The following is a 21,888-nucleotide window of genomic DNA, read 5'->3' as shown; positions in this document are numbered from 1 at the left end:
GAAGTATGTGTCATACCATAAACTTTTCCCTCCCCTTTTCACTTTTCATCTAACCTTTGGCTTGAGATTCATCTGCACTCATTCACACCAAATACATGTGCATCATTCATTCATGTTAACATTTTCTAATAATCATCATAGATTCAAAGTTTGTGGTTATGGAAGCTAGGGTTTTCTTGGGGATCAAGCCCTAGGATTATGGTGATGCTTATCATTTGGAATCAGTGGGCGAAACCCTGATTTCTTGACCTTTGGGACTTTGATTCATGGAGATTGCAAACATGGTGTTCATCTGTGCATCCAAATCCTAATTCTTGACTTTGTTACTATTGGAACTTATGATTGTTTTTATGAGCTTGTGTTTGATCACTAAACCCTAATCTTGGGGCCATATGTTGGAAATGTGATTGTGGAGCTTTATGCTTGGTTTTAAGCCCTTGATTTAATGGTTGACATCTTGAAACCCTAATCAGGGGGCCTTGGTACTTGTGTAATGTTGGTTTGACTTTTGATCTTGTGATTGACTAAAACCCTACTTCATTGGACTGTGGTCCTTGACCACCATATCATACATCATCAATCATCAAATGTGTTATTTGATCAAAGAAATCATTCATTTGACCTACATGTTACATGCTTGGGGATTCATCTGATCCAAGGCCTTGTTCAAGAATTCATCCATGTGCATTCCATTTGACCATTCCTAGTCCATTGATTCTAGGCCCATGATGCTTTCCAGTTCATAGGTCCATGGTCATTCATTTATGGTTCATCACTCTTTCAAAGTCCTTATTCTAAAGGGGCATGTTTTATTCAAGTCCTTGTTTCATTCTTTACCCCGTATTCTATGGTCTGCTTAATTCATTTGATTTCATTGATCCATGTTGCCTCATAGGTCATTGACTTAGGTCTCTTGGTGCATTCGTTAGGCCATGTTTCACAATATATTTGGTCTTATTGCTTTTGATTCATATTTCATTTGTGTTGGTCCATTATGTCATCATATAGTCAAAACCCTTTATTTAAGTGTTTAGTTCTCATTTTTAACCCATAAGTCCATTCAAGTTTCCATGGCAAGTTTGATTTCAAAACATGGATTTCAAGGCAAAAGTTCAATGGGAAGTTCAAACATGTCTTTATTCATAAAGATACAATCATCCAACAATGTCTTTCCCTGCATATATTCTCATTTTTAACCCATATACAATGTCCATTACAAAAAAAATATATAAAAATTGCATTTTTTACAAAAGTTAACTTTTGGTCAACTGTTGACTTGTCAACTAGTTGACCAAAGTCAACTATCATTTTTTTCATTCCTAAAACCTTAATACTCATTACATCTTTATGCTTGCATAGATTCCATGAACTTCCATCGTCATGTTGCTTCAAGAGCAAGAAATCCCATTTTGCATCCCTTTGGTCATGCCTTTGTTGGTCTCATTTGTCCATGCCTTGAGTTTACCAAGCCTTGCAACCATATACCACAAACCAAACCTGCATTCAAAATCAACATACATCCATAAATTCAACACAAGCAATGCATATTAAGTCATAGCATACAAATTACATTCATGACAAACATAGAAACAATGCATATTGCACATCAATTAACACCATTTGCAAACTCACCATGACATGAATATATCTTGCAGCAACATACATAGGCGTGCATTACATCAGATCATCACACCAGCTTGCACACAAACCTTGGCATTGAAACTTGCCTTTCCCTGCAGTCCAAATAAAAACCCTGTGAAAGCCTGCTGCAGCCTAACAATGCCCTGCATTTCCATACAAAGAACTTGCAGCCTTGCTTCATCATCATCAATCCACGCCTGCATCATACACAACAGCCATGAATCACATCAAAGCCATAACAACAACCCATTCAATTCACATGCACAATGACATAATAAGGCAAGCATTCATGACCATAGCATGTGTACCATTAAACAATCAACATACAACATCAGCAGCAGGACAAACTTCGACCTAAAATCGATCAACAGAAAATTGAACTACCATTTCATTTCATTTCCATCTAACCAATTAGAATTTCCATCTAACAAATTAGCAGCAATCGAGCAAACCATTTTCATATCTAACCAACTGACATCATCTAACAAAAATTGATTAACATTAACTCAACTTAACATTTCCAATAACAGAAATTAAGAAACTAACTTAACTGATCATTTTCCAAGTAACAACTCAGCTTCACCTGAACATTCCACACTAACAGAAATTGAATAAAATTTCAGTTGACTCAGCCTCACAAAATCAGTTACAAACACTTAATTTTAGAAATCATTTTAACTCTAACTAAATTGAGCATAACTAACCTAACTAACTAAAATTAACATCGTGATTCACCCTTAACTAACTTCTAATTCAATGAGCTAACAGAGGTAATATAAGTTGGATTTCTCAGTTAACTCTGTCCTATATATTCATTCACCCTGCTCATTCAAAAGGATCCAGATTTATTCATTTTCACTCTCTTCATTAAGCTCTTCCTAATTTATCATTATCTCACGCTCTCGAATTCACACTTCATCCATACGATTTCTCAGATTAGAAGAAGACACATAAGAAGAAGATTAAGGAGAAGAGGATTCAAGAAGAGGAAGTTTCGAAGGTTTCTGAGAAGCATACCTGGGATTCTGACGTCTGCTCTGGTGAGTGTCTTCCCTTGGAACATTTTGGCATAAATGATTTTGTGAATTGTTACTCCACTGCCGCCGATGATGAGCTCTGGCGTGGTGGAGGGAGAGAGGAGGGAGAAGAAGGTTGTTTAAACTTGGAAACCATGTGTAAAATGTGCAACACGTTTTGCACGTGTTTTTTTGAATCTGAACCAATTTTCTCTTTCCCCTTCAATTTCGGATTGGGCCTTGGGCAACTTGGGCCCAAACTCTGCTTCCTGCACCCCTGGTCCACCATATACACCCCTGCTTTTACTATTTTTCTATTTTTTTTCATTTCTTTTAGTGTTTTTTAATTGATTTTAATTGTTTCCAATTTGATTTAAAATTTTGTTTTACATGAAATTAACTTTTAGAATTAATGCATGATTTGATTAGTTTTACTTTAATTTTTTTAATCATGTAATTAGAATTTTAATTATAATTTAATTAGGTTAATTAGATTTTTGATTAATTTTTAAAATTAGGTTTTAGAATTTAATTCCTATTTGATTGATCCATTGTATATTGACATTTTTGGCCTTAGGTTTTAGAAACCTTATGCAATTCATGTTTCCTTAGTTAGGGTTTTGATTAGAATCAAGTTTACTATTTCGAATTTGCTTATTAGATAATCATTTATTTTTGCACATAAATACATAAATTTAAAAATAGTGATTCTTTAATTCTTAACTATTATTAATATGTGAATATACCATTTGAATCAATTTTTTACCATTTGAATCAATTTTTTACGTTGATCGTGAATATATAATTAGTTTTTCATTCTTATACATATTTTAGCTGAACCGATTCATTTTTTAATCAATTTTTTTGCCATTTTTTATTTTTTTCGGTATAATTCATAATTTATTTCACAATTTATCATATATATTTGATTTTTTTATGAAATTCCAATTCCAATAACATATTAGTTCGTCAATTTCAAGTTTATTAACCAATATCGAAAACTTATTCAAAAGTGTCACTTATTTCAAATTATTGCCCTTACTTTTTTATTCAACCGGTCGCATGCATATAATAATCACGTTATTAATTTCTTATTAACCGATCACATTATTGTTTCAATATGACATATATAATAATCACACTACCAAAATCATATGATTTTGTTTCTTTTTTTCTATGTATTGTCCATGCTTACTGTTATTAACTTCGATGTGCTTCATATTATTTTTATTTCATTAATTATAATGTACCATTGCATGCACAATCTACTGTGGTCCATTACCAGTATCTACCGTAGCCACACGTTTTTACTTGAATATATTAGCTATTTAGTCTAAGACAACATTAGTATACATTACCTTAAGAAATTAATACGTCAGTTTACTTGAATAGAATTTTTATATATTGGTATCATTAGCTTAGAAGACTAGTTACATTAGTCTTAATTTAAAATAATACATTATTTTAATTAAAGAATATACATTAGTTTAGTTAGGGAAATAATATATTAGCTTAGAAAATAATTATTATCTTTAGCTTAGAAAATAAATATTAGTCTTAGTTTTAAAAAATAAATATTAATATTAGTTTTTGTGAGAATGCTAGAATTAATTTCTCTTTTAATTAGTTTTAGTGGTGATTCAAAATGGTAGAAGTAGAATTAATATGTTAGTTATTTGTTTTTTTCTTATTAATTGATTATACCTTCTTTTGATTCATGTAATTAATTAATTATACCTTTAATTAATTCTTTTGTCAATTCATGGCTTGATTTCCCTTGATTGATTTAATTATTTGGTCAAATATACTTTGATCGATTAATTAGGTTAATGGCTTTAGGATTTTTTGTGTGACTTTCATGACCAATTGCATGTTCCTTTAGATTCTAGGTTATTTTGGTTTCCCTTAGAATTTAGATTTATCATTCATGTACTTGATTTACAACTGAAACTTTCCCCTGATCGATTAAGTTGATCAAAGTCTTCTTTGACCAACTAAATCCTTTGACATGTGTTTTTCCCCTCAGTCTAGTCAAGTGATCAGAAGCCTCTTGATCACCTGATGAGACTAATCCCCTGTACTGGAGTTGTATTGGATCTCAAGACCTCAATTCAATCTCAAGCCAACATAAGTCAGTTAAACATTACAGACAGACTAGACATTGGACTACTTTTCAAGCACAACAAAGGTCATGCATCAACACTTGTCAATTATGATTCAAATTATGCGCCATGAGCTTTAAGCAATAGAGAAGGAGTGAGGGGGAGCATTCACATCCTCATTCTGAGTATCTTTGGGTACGAGACGAATGACCTAGTTGCTCATAGTATTCACCTCTACTCATATACTTTACTTCAATTTAAATCAAGCAATAGTCAAGTCTCTTTCTTCACAATCAACAATGCATCATCAGGAGCAATCAAAAAGAATTTTCTTCAACTTATTAGTTATGATGAGGATTACACATCACGAGTCTTAAGAAGTAGAGAAGGGATGAGACGGAGCATTTTTATCCTCATTCTGAATATCTTTAGGTACAAGATGAATGACCCAGTTGCTTGGAGTATTCACCTCTACTCGTAGACTTTAGTACAATTCGAATAAGGTAATTGACAAGTCTTCTTCAGGAAAAATACATCAATCAACGCCATTGTTTTATCCTCATTCTAAATATCTTTGGGTACAAGATAAATGACCCAGTTGCTTGGAGTATTCACCTCTACTCATAGACTTTAGTGCAATTCGAATAAGGTAATTGACAAGTCTTCTTCAGGAAAAACACATCAATCAACGCCATTGCTTTATCCATCACACTCTCCTCTTTGGATCTAGTTCCAAACTCACATCTTGGCGTCCATACATCTTTTGGGATCATTATCTCAGGGTCACACACCCATTTCTTATTCAATTGCTTCATGCTCTGCCTACAGTTACAAACTTTGGCATCCTTTTCTTATTGCTTCATGCACTGTCTACAGTTACAGACTTTGGCATCCTCCTTTCATTTCCCATAAAGTGACAGACTTTAGCATTCTTTTTCTTTCCCTACAGAGTTTAAGACTTTGGTAAGCTCTTTTTTGCTTTATGGAGTTACAGACTCTGGAAACTTTGTTTTTTCCTATACAGTTACAGACTTTGGCAAAGTGTAACACCCTTCTAAATACCCCAAACATTTAATTAAAATATATAACATATCAAATCAGAGTAATTATGCCCCGAAGGGTGTCACACAATCATTTCACCACAATTATCAAAATGTCCTGTCATGCTCATTTATTAAATCAAAATAAGGTTCTTTTGCATAATTCGCAGCGGAATAAAATCTAGCATCAAGGTAAAGCATGTAACACGATACATGTAAATCATTCAACAACCAATATCAATTAATTAAAACATCCCCTCCCGATGTTACATCTATCAGAGCATGACCCGCTAAAGACGACATTAGACTCCAAAGAATAGCTTCTATTCAACTCACTGCTTGTTACCTGAAAAATAGCTGTAAGGGTGAGTTCCTCAATCAATGTAATAGGCATTATACAACATTATGTAATGTTAAGTAAATAACGCAACAATTCACCCTAACCAGACTACACCCTCAATAACGGCAGTGTTAACTCCAACATCATACTCAACAATAATATATATCATATGTATAATTTTCAAACCATATTCAACATCACAACACAACACAACGATTTACTCACTAATTCCTCACAATGGGAATTAGCTACAGCCCCACAGGCTATGCCATGCATTCACTATGTAATGAGACTCCATGAAATGCGGTACCGACTCTTCTTGAACATACAGTTCAAGCTCACCGATCCCTCCGGATACGGCTACTAAGCTCACTAGTCCCACTCATTGAGATCTAATGACTCACTCACTAATTCCTCACAATGGAAATTAGCTACAGCCCCGAAGGCTAGACTATGCAAGCTAATCATCTAGCATGCAAACATCAACAACAATTACCACAACAATTCACTCACTAATTCCTCACAATGGGAATTAGCTACAGCCCCGAAGGCTATGCTATACACGCTAATCACCTAGCAATGCAGCATCAACAATAATTCACAACGGACATAAGCTTACACTCTAAGCCATACAACAGTCCATTCGCAACACAGGCAATATATATACATTCACATCATTAGGCATGCCATCATACATCAATCAACACATCGTTATCATGTAAGTCAATTAAACACCGTATTAGCACTCTCTACTAATACCTATACGGCTCACAACAGCGGAATACAATCCCTATTACATCACGTGCCAACATAGGCCAGCTCTCAATTATGTACACAACATTAACATATCCATCTTTCCACTCTGCAACATACGATATCCAGTTTCGATGATGACAAAACCATTATGCACGTCCATGAACAAAGAATGAAGGCTTTTGAGTCGACTATAGGGGTCAGCTCAAAGCTCGCGGTCGGCGCAAAGGCTCTGCTCAACTGGAGGGAGTCAGCGCAAACACCCCTTGCGTCGACGCATAGGGTCGACGCTTAAGTCACGGGTCGGCGAAAAAATGCCTTGCGTCGACGCATACAGTCGGCGCTTGCCCCACGGGTCAGCGCACGCCGACTCTATGGTCGACCGTTCGCGCGCAGACTCAGATTTTTCTGAGTTATTCCAAGTTCCGTCAGCTTAATGCATATCAGGTTTTCCGGCCGCTCCCGCATCTAAAACCCTTTCTACAAAAACCCAATTGGTCTCATAAATTGGTAGTGCCGATTCAAGTTTTTAATTGGGATCCGTGCCATAGTCTAACATTTACGACTCGCACAACTATCGATTCAATTTACAGTTTTTAACACAGTTTATCCGACATCAATTTCAGCATATACAGTCCCAATTAGGGTTAAATCGACGGCTTATCACTACCCATTACATATTATCCCATAATACCCATTAATCGACGATAAACCCCCCTTACCTGAGATAATCCGGCAATTCTTTGAGTTCAAGCTCTTCCTCTTCTCCAACTTTCTTCCTCTTGCTCTGCCTCTTCCCTTTTCCTCTTCTCTGCAGTTTCTCTGTTTTCACGTGAAAACACTTCTTTACCAAATGGGATTCTCTTTCCTCATTTCACACTTATATATTTTCCAATAATAATTATTATTCCAAAATAATTAAAATAATCCAATAATAATAATCTAATTATTTAATTAAATTAATAATATACTATTAATTCAATTTAAATAATTATTTTATTTTATTGGGGTGTTACAACTCTCCCCCAATAAAAGAGTTTTCGTCCTCGAAAACATACCTCAAGCGAACAACTCTGGATAAGACTCCTTCATCTTACTCTCCAGTTCCCAAGTCGCGTTGCCACCTGCTGGTCCTCCCCAAGCTACCTTCACCAAGGCAATCTCTTTACCCCGCAATTGCTTCAACTCTCGATCCTCGATCCTCATAGGTGATGTTTCAACAGTCAGGTTATCTCTCACCTGTACATCATCTACTTGGACTACATGCGACGGATCATGAATGTACCTCCTCAACTGAGACACATGAAAAACCTCATGTAAATTCGCAAGCGACGGCGGTAAAGCGATACGATAGGCTACCTCTCCTATCCTCTCCAAAATCTGATAAGGACCAATAAAACGAGGTGTCAACTTCTTCGACTTCAAAGCTCGACCAACACCAGTTATCGGAGTAACACGAAGAAACACATGATCCCCCTCTTGGAACTCAAGTGACTTCCTCCTCTCATCATGATAACTCTTCTGACGACTCTGAGCAATTCTCATCTTCTCCTGAATCATCTTAATCTTTTCCGTAGTTTGTTGAACAATCTCTGGTCCAACTACAACACTCTCACCGGACTCATACCAACATAAAGGTGTTCGACATCTCCTACCATACAAAGCTTCAAACGGTGCCATACCAATGCTCGAATGAAAACTATTGTTGTAGGTAAACTCAATCAAAGGTAAATAACTATCCCAAGCACCTCCTTTCTCCAAAACACAAGCTCTCAAAAGATCCTCTAGTGACTGAATCGTCCTCTCAGTCTGACCATCAGTCTGCGGATGATATGCAGAACTCAATCTCAGCTTAGTCCCTAAAGCCTTCTGCAAACCTTCCCAAAACTTCGATGTAAATCTAGGATCTCTGTCCGAAACAATACTCGACGGAATACCATGCAAACTTACAATCTTCTCAATATACAACTCAGCTAGCCTCTCTAATGGATAATCCATTCTGATCGGAATGAAATGAGCCGACTTCGTCAATCTATCCACAATCACCCAAATAGCTTCAAAATTCTTATTTGTCCTTGGCAAACCAGAAACAAAATCCATACTGATACTATCCCACTTCCACTCTGGAATAGCCAACGGTTGCATTAGCCCAAACGGCTTCTGATGCTCAATCTTTGACTTCTGACAAGTCAAACAGGAATAAACAAAACTCGCAATTTCTCTTTTCATTCCCGGCCACCAAAATAACTTCTTCAAATCATGATACATCTTCGTAGCTCCAGGATGAATACTCAAACCACTACGATGTCCTTCCTCAAGAATGCTCTTCTTAAGCTCAGTAACATCCGGAATACACACCCGATCACCAAATCTCAAAACACCATTCTCATCAACTCTGAATTCACCACCTTGCCCTTGATTCACTAGAGTCAACTTGTCAACCAAAAGCATATCGGATTTCTGACCCTCTCTGATCTCATCCAGAATACCACTCGTTAACTTCAACATTCCCAATTTAACACTATTGTGAGTACTCTCACACACCAAACTCAAGTCTCTAAACTGTTCAATCAAATCCAATTCCTTAACCATTAACATAGACATATGTAATGATTTCCGACTCAACGCATCAGCTACTACATTTGCTTTACCCGGATGGTAATTCAAACCAAAGTCATAATCCTTCAGAAACTCTAACCATCTCCTTTGTCTCATATTCAGCTCTTTCTGATCAAACAAATACTTTAAACTTTTATGGTCACTGAAAACCTCAAATCTTGACCCGTACAAATAATGTCTCCATAATTTCAGAACAAATACCACAGCTGCCAACTCTAAATCATGCGTCGGATAGTTTCTCTCATGAACCCTTAGCTGTCTCGAAGCATAAGCTATAACTTGCTTATTCTGCATCAACACACCACCCAAACCCAACAACGAAGCATCACAGTAAACCTCAAATGGTTCCGACGAACTCGGTAATATCAGAATAGGAGCAGTAGTTAACCTTCTCTTTAACTCTTGGAAACCTTCTTCACATTTTGGGTCCCAAACAAACGCTTGCCCCTTTCTGGTCAACATCGTCAACGGTAATGCCAACTTAGAAAATCCCTCAATGAACTTCCTATAATAACCAGCCAAACCAAGGAAACTTCGAATCTCAGCAACAGACTTCGGAGCTTCCCACTTAGACACCGCTTCTATCTTAGAAGGATCAACAGCCACACCACCTCTGGAAATCACATGACCAAGAAAACTAACCTCTTCCAACCAAAATTCACACTTGGATAGTTTAGCAAATAACTTCTTTTCTCGTAGAATTCCTAAAACCAATCTCAAATGCTCAGAATGCTCTTCTTCAGATTTCGAATACACCAAAATATCGTCAATAAACACCACAACAAACTTGTCTAGGTACGGATGAAAAATCCTATTCATATACTCCATAAATACTCCAGGCGCATTAGTCACACCAAAAGGCATTACAGAATACTCATAATGTCCATACCTTGTTCTGAAAGCAGTCTTCTGAATATCCTCAGTCTTCACACGTATCTGATGATACCCAGATCTCAAATCTATCTTGCTGAACACACTCGCACCAACCAACTGATCCATCAAATCATCAATCCTCGGCAAGGGATACCGATTCTTGATCGTCACTTTATTCAGTTGCCTGTAGTCCACACACAACCTCATAGTACCTTCTTTCTTCTTAACCAACAACACTGGTGCACCCCACGGTGACACACTCGGACGAATGAATTTCTTATCCAACAGATCTTCCAGCTGACTCTTCAATTCAGCTAACTCCACAGCAGACATACGATACGGCGCCATCGATATCGGTCTAGTACCAGGTACCAAATCAATCGAGAACTCAACTTCACGCTCTGGCGGCAATTCATTCACCTCTTCCGGGAACACATCAGGAAAATCACACACCACAGCTAGATCGCCAATCACCAGTTTATCTTTAGCCTCCAAAGTCGCTAACAGCATAAACAACTCTGCCCCATCTGCTACTTCCTCACTCACCTGCCTCGCTGATAGAAACAAACTCCTTCCTTCCTTCTTCTCAGGAAATATCACAGTCTTATCAAAACAATTGATAGAAATCCGGTTAAACACCAACCAGTTCATACCCAAGATAACGTCAATCTGTACTAGAGGAAGACACACAAGGTCTATCCCAAAATCCCTACCAAAAATACTCAATGGGCAACTTAAACAAACTGAAGTAGTAGTCACTGAACCCTTCGCAGGAGTATCAATCACCATACTACCCAACATCTCAGATATCTCTAACTTAAGTTTCACAGCACAATCCAAGGATATAAAAGAATGAGTAGCACCGGTGTCAATAATAGCTACAAGAGGAAAGCCATTAATATAACACGTACCTCTGATCAAACGATCATCTGCAAAAGTCTCAGAACCTGATAGGGCAAAGACCTTGCCTCCTGACTGATTCTCCTTCTTCGGCTTAGGACACTGTGGACTGATATGACCCAACTCTCCACAGTTGAAACAAGTCACAGTCTTCAACCTACACTCTGCAGCCAAATGACCACCTTTTCCACACTTGAAACACTTCATCTCAGCACTGGTACACTCATGAACACGATGTCCAGCCCGACCACATCTATAACACTTAACAGGAGCACTAGAGTCTCCCCCACTAGGCCTCTTCATCCTACTCTGCTTCTGGAAACCTTTGTCAGCTGCATACGGTTTCCCACGATCAATCTGATTCTTACCCCTCCTATCAACCCTTTGCTGATAGCTCTCTGCTCTAGCCTTGGAATCCTGTTCAAAAATCCTGCAACAGTCAACCAAATCAGAAAACACCCTGATTCGCTGATATCCAATCGCCTGCTTCATCTCGGGACGCAACCCGTTCTCAAACTTCACACATTTGGAAAATTCCCCAGCAGCCTCATTATACGGAGTGTAATACTTTGACAGCTCTGTGAACTTCGCAGCATACTCAGTAACAGACCTGTTACCCTGCTTCAATTCCAAAAACTCTATCTCTTTCTTTCCTCTAACATCCTCTGGGAAATACTTCCTCAGGAATCTTTCCCTGAACACAGCCCAAGAAATCTCAGCATTTCCAGCAGATTCCAACTCAGTGCGGGTAGCAACCCACCAATCATCAGCTTCCTCTGACAGCATATGTGTACCGAACCTGACCTTCTGGTTATCAGCACACTCAGTTACTCTGAAGATTCTCTCAATCTCCTTCAACCACTTCTGAGCACCATCTGGATCGTATGCTCCCTTGAACATTGGAGGATTGTTCTTCTGGAACTCACTCAGTTGACGAGTAGCTCCCATTCCCGCAACATTCGGATTCCCTCCAAGTACTCCAGCTAGCATACCCAGAGCCTCAGCAATCGCAGCATCGTCTCTACCTCTTCCAGCCATCTCTATTCTGAAAACCCAACAAGCTAAAACAATAAGTACTGATAGGGTTACACAACACCTATCCCGTACAGGGGAAACAGAATAATTACGACTCGACTCGACCAACCATGCTCTGATACCACTCATGTAACACCCTTCTAAATACCCCAAACATTTAATTAAAATATATAACATATCAAATCAGAGTAATTATGCCCCGAAGGGTGTCACACAATCATTTCACCACAATTATCAAAATGTCCTGTCATGCTCATTTATTAAATCAAAATAAGGTTCTTTTGCATAATTCGCAGCGGAATAAAATCTAGCATCAAGGTAAAGCATGTAACACGATACATGTAAATCATTCAACAACCAATATCAATTAATTAAAACATCCCCTCCCGATGTTACATCTATCAGAGCATGACCCGCTAAAGACGACATTAGACTCCAAAGAATAGCTTCTATTCAACTCACTGCTTGTTACCTGAAAAATAGCTGTAAGGGTGAGTTCCTCAATCAATGTAATAGGCATTATACAACATTATGTAATGTTAAGTAAATAACGCAACAATTCACCCTAACCAGACTACACCCTCAATAACGGCAGTGTTAACTCCAACATCATACTCAACAATAATATATATCATATGTATAATTTTCAAACCATATTCAACATCACAACACAACACAACGATTTACTCACTAATTCCTCACAATGGGAATTAGCTACAGCCCCACAGGCTATGCCATGCATTCACTATGTAATGAGACTCCATGAAATGCGGTACCGACTCTTCTTGAACATACAGTTCAAGCTCACCGATCCCTCCGGATACGGCTACTAAGCTCACTAGTCCCACTCATTGAGATCTAATGACTCACTCACTAATTCCTCACAATGGAAATTAGCTACAGCCCCGAAGGCTAGACTATGCAAGCTAATCATCTAGCATGCAAACATCAACAACAATTACCACAACAATTCACTCACTAATTCCTCACAATGGGAATTAGCTACAGCCCCGAAGGCTATGCTATACACGCTAATCACCTAGCAATGCAGCATCAACAATAATTCACAACGGACATAAGCTTACACTCTAAGCCATACAACAGTCCATTCGCAACACAGGCAATATATATACATTCACATCATTAGGCATGCCATCATACATCAATCAACACATCGTTATCATGTAAGTCAATTAAACACCGTATTAGCACTCTCTACTAATACCTATACGGCTCACAACAGCGGAATACAATCCCTATTACATCACGTGCCAACATAGGCCAGCTCTCAATTATGTACACAACATTAACATATCCATCTTTCCACTCTGCAACATACGATATCCAGTTTCGATGATGACAAAACCATTATGCACGTCCATAAACAAAGAATGAAGGCTTTTGAGTCGACTATAGGGGTCAGCTCAAAGCTCGCGGTCGGCGCAAAGGCTCTGCTCAACTGGAGGGAGTCAGCGCAAACACCCCTTGCGTCGACGCATAGGGTCGACGCTTAAGTCACGGGTCGGCGAAAAAATGCCTTGCGTCGACGCATACAGTCGGCGCTTGCCCCACGGGTCAGCGCACGCCGACTCTATGGTCGACCGTTCGCGCGCAGACTCAGATTTTTCTGAGTTATTCCAAGTTCCGTCAGCTTAATGCATATCAGGTTTTCCGGCCGCTCCCGCATCTAAAACCCTTTCTACAAAAACCCAATTGGTCTCATAAATTGGTAGTGCCGATTCAAGTTTTTAATTGGGATCCGTGCCATAGTCTAACATTTACGACTCGCACAACTATCGATTCAATTTACAGTTTTTAACACAGTTTATCCGACATCAATTTCAGCATATACAGTCCCAATTAGGGTTAAATCGACGGCTTATCACTACCCATTACATATTATCCCATAATACCCATTAATCGACAATAAACCCCCCTTACCTGAGATAATCCGGCAATTCTTTGAGTTCAAGCTCTTCCTCTTCTCCAACTTTCTTCCTCTTGCTCTGCCTCTTCCCTTTTCCTCTTCTCTGCAGTTTCTCTGTTTTCACGTGAAAACACTTCTTTACCAAATGGGATTCTCTTTCCTCATTTCACACTTATATATTTTCCAATAATAATTATTATTCCAAAATAATTAAAATAATCCAATAATAATAATCTAATTATTTAATTAAATTAATAATATACTATTAATTCAATTTAAATAATTATTTTATTTTATTGGGGTGTTACAGCAAAGCCCCATTTCTTTCTGCCTATAAAGTTACAGACTGTGGCATTCATTCTTTATGCCCATAGGGTTACAAACTCTGGCTACCTCTTTTAGTGCCTATGCAGTTACAGATTGTGGCATCATTTCTCTTTGCCCTTATGGAGTTTCAGACTCTGGCATTTATTTCCTATTGCCTTGTATAGTACAGACTATGGAATCACTTCCCTTTTCCCTTATGGAGTTTCAGACTCTAGCATTCATTTCCTATTGCCTTGTATAATACAGACTATGACATTATTTCCATTTTCCCTTATGGAGTTTCAGACTTTGGCATTCATTTCTTATTGCCTTGTATAGTACAGACTATGGCATCATTTCTCTTTTCCCTTATGGAGTTTCAGACTCTAGCATTCATTTCCTATTGCCTTGTATAGTACATATTATGGCATCATTTATCTTTGACCTTATGGAGTTTCAGACTCTGGCAATCATTTCCTTCTGCCTTGTGTAGTTACAAACTATGACACATCTTTGCGCTTTTTCTTAGTAGTGTTACAGACTTTGGTAATATGTTTCTTTCCCCTATATAGTTGCAGACTCTGGCAAGCATTCTTGCACTCAGCCTTATAGAGTTACAGACTCTGGCTATTTTCCTTTTCCCTATAGAGTACGGACTCTGACATTCATTTATTTTGCCCTGTAGAGTTACAGACTTTGGTTATCTCTCATTCTATCTTGTGGGGTTGCAAACCCTTGCAAACATCTTTTTCTACCTTGTAGAGGCTCAAACTCTGGTAGCATCCTTGGTTCAGACCATACCTTAACAAATTCACTTTAGTTATATACCATTATTAGTTAATGCCACACTCCTGTTATTCAAGCACTTTGATTTGCCTTTTGGCAAACCAATCAAATCTTTTAGTTCTTTCTGCATTAGTTCCATGAACTATGGAGCTCTGACTTTCTCATTGCACTGTGAGAGTACGAAGGCACGAGGATGCAAATCCTTGGCTAGCACCTTCCTCCACTTTCATTTCCATCTAATTATATCTCTTCTTTCATCTCCCACCATTAGTTCCATGAACTACAAAGCTCTGAATTTCTTATTGCACTATAAGGATATGTAGGCATAAGGACCCTAATCCTCTTCGAGCACTTTATCCATTATTTTCCTTTTCCCTTATCCTTTTGCGAGTAATATTTAGATATCACACCCATTCGAGCATAAAACAATCAAAACGATTCTCGTTGAGTACAACAGATATGAGGGATGCTAATATCTTTCCCTTGCATAACCGACTTCCTTACCCTTTTTCTCTTCCCCCGGATTTTATCGATGTTATCCCTTTCCTTCGGGAATAAATAAAGTTCGATGAAGACTCTGTTGTATCTTTGAGCGCGCGATGTGTTCGGGTATATTTCCGCCAGCTTCAGGTGCCACGTTATTAATAGAAATTAAAAACTAAAAAAACCTTTAATTTATTTTTCTGAAATAGTATTTTAATAAGATATAGTATTTTAATTTATAAAAACATATTAAAACCTTAAAACAAAATCAGAATCTCTAAATCTCGTTCATCCCTTTTCATTATTCACCTTCGTCCACCCACGTCGTCTTTTAGTTTTGTTGTTCAGCACAAGTAAAGACGTTCATCCAGTTTAGTCATTCAACGTATTCAAAAGATGAATAATCCTCCCAATTTGTGGAAAAACAAAGAAGAAGTGAAATTTTGTTTGAGGTATGTGAAATTCTTTTTATTTTCTGGGTTTAGGGTTTGCTGAAATATGTCTGCCATTTATGGGTATAAGTTATGATTGTGCATTTTAATTTCTTTTCCAGACCATCTCAGAATCGTACAATTAATTTAAGAATCATCATACGGGAAAACTAGTAGAAACGCATGTCAAGTGATACATTACTGGAGTAGTCTTCGAAATGAATTGGAAGTGGGATGTGGATTATATGTCTTATATGCAACTGCAAGGAATGATAAGAAATTAGGGATATACTAATCAATCACCATTTTCACTATATTTTTGTTGCTTATCCGACAAGAAACCAAGGATTTTGGAACACTATGTACACATTATGGTACCTTTGAAGTTAATTTTCATTTTCGTAAGTTATTTAAGCATTTTATCAATTGTTAGTTTTATTTGATGTTTTTGGGATTTTATGTGTTGGTTGTCCGTGTTTATGTCCTCCAGGTACATGTAGAAGATCCAACGGATTCAATGCGAGAAAGTGGGAAGTTCTGGCGTTTGAGGAAAGAAGAATTCTCAACACAAAAGGCCTGACACGGCCACCCGTGTCACCTGACACGAGCCGTGTCAAGAAAAAGGCAACTCAACCACTAGGAAGGACCAAGACAGGGGCCTGACACGGTCGTCCGTGTCAGCTAACACGGCCCGTGTCAGGTCACCTGGGCATGTCAGGTAGGAAGTGGCGAGGCAGAGAGCTAGCACGGCCACCCGTGTCAGCTGACACAGACCATGTCAGCCCATGCACACATTCTTCCAATTTTCGAGCCTTTTTACCGGGATTGAGCAACAGGGACGTTTTGGAGATTTCCACCTTTTGTCAAGGGATTTTTTCACTATTAAAGGAGATTTTCTACAAGAGAATAGATCATCTTGGAACAAGGAGAACACAAAATTGTCAGACGATCAAGGATTACAGAGATCAAGGAATTCAGAGAGCGGGAGATTTTCATGAGCGGGAGCGATTGAAGATCCAAGTCATCCAATTACTTGTAATGTGTATTTTTCATCTTGAATTTGTTTTGAACAATATGAGTAGCTAAACCCCCTATTTCTAGGGGGTGTCCCTGATTTAAATTTATAATGACTTTGAGTTTACGATTGCATTTATAATATTATTTTTACGATAATATTTTGATGTGCTTAATGCTTTCTATTTCGAACCAATGAGATTGTTGTATGGTTATCAATATGTTGGACCTCCATTGGTAAGGTTTTCATAAGATTACTCTATAGTAGATATCACCTAGGACTAGGGATATCATGTATGAATCAGAGCATTCTTGATATAGTAAGGCTTAATTTCACCAATAATTTCCTATGGACATAGAAATTAGGATAGAATGATTAAAGGTTTTCTCACCAAGGACTTGGGAGAAAATACCCTTGAGAAATGGTAGTAACTGATATTTGTTGATGCAATAGTGACTCAAAGTTGTTATAGGGACAAATCATACACATTCCCTAGCATTATTCCTCTTCCCTTGCAAACCCTTATTTTACAGTATTAATTTCTTTTGCCTTTATTTTTATAAACTTGAATCTAAAACCCCCAAAAATAGTTTTTGTTTAATTGAATGATGATTTGAACTCAATATTGACTTGCAGTCCTTGAGATCGACATTTCGGGAATTTCCCCTTTATTACTATAATAGGTGAAATAGTACACTTGTTATTTTTTCGATCAAGTTTTTGGCTCTGTTGCCGGGGACTGCCAAAATATAGAGTTTACTTTTAGTTCAATTAAAATTTTGTTTCTCTGCAATAAAATTATTTTTCTGTCATTTATATAATTTCATTCACTAATCTGTGTATGCGAGGAGAGCCCTCAGTAGAATTTATTTTTGACGCAGAAATCGAGAGAACCCTTCACCGGAGATGCAGAAGCGCTAGATTGAATTCCAAAGAAGAAGTTCCCTCTTATCACTCAGATTCAGAGAAAGAAACTATGGCTGAAATTCCTCTAGTTCCACCTCCAGAAAGACTCCTAGGTGACTATGGAGGTGCAAATATGTCGGGTGGTAGATTGATCATTGTCAACCAACCGGTTAATGTAACTAATTTTCAACTGTATCCTAGCACAATCAATCAACTTGAACGAAAATCTTTCATCGGAAAGGTAAATGAGGATGTAAACAAACACCTACAGAGATTCTTAACCATGAGTACTACTTTGAAAATTGATGGTCATATTGATGAAGCAAAGAAGTTAAGAATGTTCCCATTCACTTTATCTGAAGAGGCGGAAAAGTGTTTCTACTCTCTTCCAGCTTGCAGTATTACATCATGGGAAGAGATGGAAAAAACTTTCTTCAATGAGTATTTCTAGCATCAGTATTTCTAAGAAAAAGGTATGAAATCTTGAACTTCAAACAGAAGGATGATGAGTCTTCGGGAGATACCTACAAAAGATTCAAAAGGGTCCTGGTAGCTTGCCCAACTCATAATATGGATCAGACTGAACAAATGCAGATGTTTGTCAATGGGCTGAAAATAAAGACAAAATAGTTTATTGATACAGTAGTCGGTGGCTCAACAAATTTCTCAACAGCCACCGGTATTAAAAGGATCATTGAAGCAATAGCCGCAAATGAGCATATGTAATTATATGATAGGTGTACAAGAAAACCTATGAGTCATTGATCTGAAACTGGAAGCTAATAAAATCCGTTTGGAAGATACAATCGTTGCTGAAGTAGAAAAGGAATTGAAAGCGATGAATATAGGTACTCAACAGGTAGCTCAAATTCAACCTGCTCAGACCATCACTTATGAAATTTGTAATGGACCTCACCACACTATGTATTGCTTTGCAACTCCGCAAGAAATTGAAGAGATAAAATTCTCGAAGTAGAATAATCCCTACTTCAACACTTACAATCCAGGTTGGAAAAATCATCCAAACTTCTCTTGGAAAGATCAGAGAGGGAATGTTCCACAACAAAGTCAAGGTCAATATCAGACTCAATATCAACAACAGCAATAATAGCAAGCTCCAAAGAAAGCAGATTGGGAGATTGCCATTGAAAACATGGCCGCTCAGAATAGGCAATTTGAAGAAGAGACTAGAAACAATCATAAGAACACCACCGCCTCTCTAAAGAATCTTGAAGTTCAGCTGGGTCAGATAGCACAACAACTAGCAATTTCTCGAACACCAGGTTCCTTACCAAGTGAAATAGTTAAAAATCCAAGAAATCAGGAGAATATTAATACCATCACGATGAAAAAGAAAAGGGCCTCTAAAAAGGAAAAAGTTATACCACCTAGCAAGCCAACTGAATAGAAAAATAAAAAGGATACTAAATCGGTGATTAAGTTATCATACCCTCAGAGAGTGACAAAGAAGGAACCAAGTGAGTCAGACTTTGAGAAACTCATGGAAATGTTTAAAAAGGTAGAGGGTCAGATGTCTTTGTTTGAAGCACTCTAAAGAATGCTCATGTACAAAAAATTCATGGAAGAGGTAATGACCGAAAAGAAACCAACAGTAGAAAAACGGGTAGCCTTGAAGGAAAAGGGTAATGCAAATTCATTGGAGCAAAAAATTCCAACCAAACAGAAGGATCCGGGAACGGTAACAGTATCGTGCACAATTAAAGAAAGAACCTTCAAAAAGGCACAAATTGATTATGGAGCTAGTGTGAGTTTGATGCCATTATCAATCTATCACAAGTTGGGTATTAAAAATGTCAGTGATACAAAGACAAATCTGAAGTTTGCAGATCACTCGAGAAAGGATGCATATGGTATAGCAGAAGACGTACTGGTAACAATAGAGGACTTGAGTTTTCCTGTTGATTTTGTGATCCTAGACATACCTGAAGATGAAGAGACACCCATTATTATGGGTCAACCTTTCATGCATACAAGTCGATGTAATCTCGACATGGACCAAGGCACGATAACCTTGAAAGTTTATGATAAAGAAATAACATTGAATGATATTAAAGACCAAGAGCTAGAGGTAGAAAAAGAACATCATTATCAAGTAGGATTGATCAGGGCAGAGGTGAGAAGGCAAAGTAACGCATAAACATCAGAGAAAGATACAAGAAGGCCTTCTCAAGTCTCACCATTTCCATTAACAACCACGAATGGAAAGACTCCTATTTCCATTCCAAAAGCCGAGAGAAAGAAAAGAAAACGAAAACAAGGTGAAGAGATGGAGGTTAGAAAGGATTGTGGCACAAAGGAAACCATACATATGAAAAAGACGGCTTCCTAGTTTTGGAAAAGAGGTGCAACAAGGTTTGGAGGCTGAAGTACCCCCCATAACAAGGGGAATGAACCATCGAGCCATGCGACGTTAAATGAAGCGCTTTGTGGGAGGCAACCCACGTGTTTTTATTTCTAATTATTGTTTGTGTTTGTTTCTATTTTAGGTTTGCAAAGTCTTTTGCATTAAAAGGAGAAGGTACTCAGATAAGTATAGAAGTCGTACTAGAAAGGAGGATCATATTTGAGAATAAGAGAATGGAAAAGTCTGAAAATCAAGCATAATAGCAGCCTGACACGACCCGTGTCAGGGCCATGAAAAAAGGCTAGAAATTGAGCATAAACAGCAGCCTGACATGGGTGCCCGTGTCATCTGAGACGGCCCGTGTCAGGAGCACCAAAGAAAGGAGAAAATTGCACCTTGGCAGAAGCCTGACATGGCCTCCCGTATCAGCTAACATGACCCATTTCAAGAATACTAGAAGCCACGCCTATAGAAACTAAGAGACAGTGGCCTGACACGGACCATGGCAGGCAGGCGGGTTAATTTTTTTGAAATTTTGAATTTCGTGTGGGCCTACCCAACATTACTACCCACTAACCACTCATTACCCAACTTTATTCCTTCCCAAAAATCGGATCTCCTCGTTAACCATTCATTTTCTATCATACTTTCATCTTCTCCACATTCTTTCTCTCACAAACCTTCACCTTCCATTAAAAACCTCACTCTAAAGCTTCCATCTCTCCCACCATCACAACCCCAAATCACAAACTCCCTTCACGAATCCTTCTCGATTTTTCGCCCTCTTCCTAACCTCAGTTTCTGTTTTCTCTAATTTCTATTTCAAAATTTTCAAAATTTGTGCAGGTACGAAAACGCCCCAAAGAAGGATTTTGACAAGAAAGCAACAGATGGTCGAGACCTCGAGGCCATGAAAGAGGAGCACCCGAAATCCAAACCCACACAACATTGTCTTTGATAATCCAGGGCAGGAGCAATGGTATTCGATTCATAGGAAGCGGAAGCTCACCCCACAAGGTATATATGCAAATAGACCCTTACTGATTTAGGCCTAAAAATTGAAGTTGACAGGATGTTCCATGTACTAGGGATGTTGGAATTCATGAGCCTCAAACAGCCGACCTATGAGCGCATCACGCTCGAATTCTTGAGCACACTCGAATTCCAACTAGAGAAGCGATGGATTAACATAACGAGGTACTACTATGGTACTCTCTGATTCCGCCTTTTTAACAATTATCATAAGCTTTCTGTTGAGGAGTTGGCAAGTATTCTCTGACTCCCACTGTATGGACCAGGTGCGGTCCCTGATGGGTTTTCTCCAAAAGATTTATGGACTGCCATCACTGG

The 21,888-nt window shown here is 38.1% G+C and overlaps 1 long non-coding RNA gene across 1 annotated transcript; it reads right to left on the bottom strand.

The window, feature by feature from the left end:
* Positions 1 to 1,154: 1,154 nt before the first annotated feature.
* Positions 1,155 to 2,821, bottom strand: LOC127083881 (uncharacterized). The gene is made up of 3 exons (XR_007788568.1): positions 2,659 to 2,821; positions 1,633 to 1,838; positions 1,155 to 1,497 (listed from the first exon to the last, which is right to left on the bottom strand). It is a non-coding gene; the product is annotated as an uncharacterized LOC127083881 (long non-coding RNA).
* Between the last annotated feature and the right edge of the window lie 19,067 nt (positions 2,822 to 21,888).

Source organism: Lathyrus oleraceus, chromosome 5, assembly GCF_024323335.1.
Source record: "Lathyrus oleraceus cultivar Zhongwan6 chromosome 5, CAAS_Psat_ZW6_1.0, whole genome shotgun sequence".
Taxonomy (NCBI): domain Eukaryota; kingdom Viridiplantae; phylum Streptophyta; class Magnoliopsida; order Fabales; family Fabaceae; genus Lathyrus; species Lathyrus oleraceus.
Note: the sequence above shows the minus strand (reverse complement) of the source record. Positions and strands in the feature narration are given on the sequence as shown.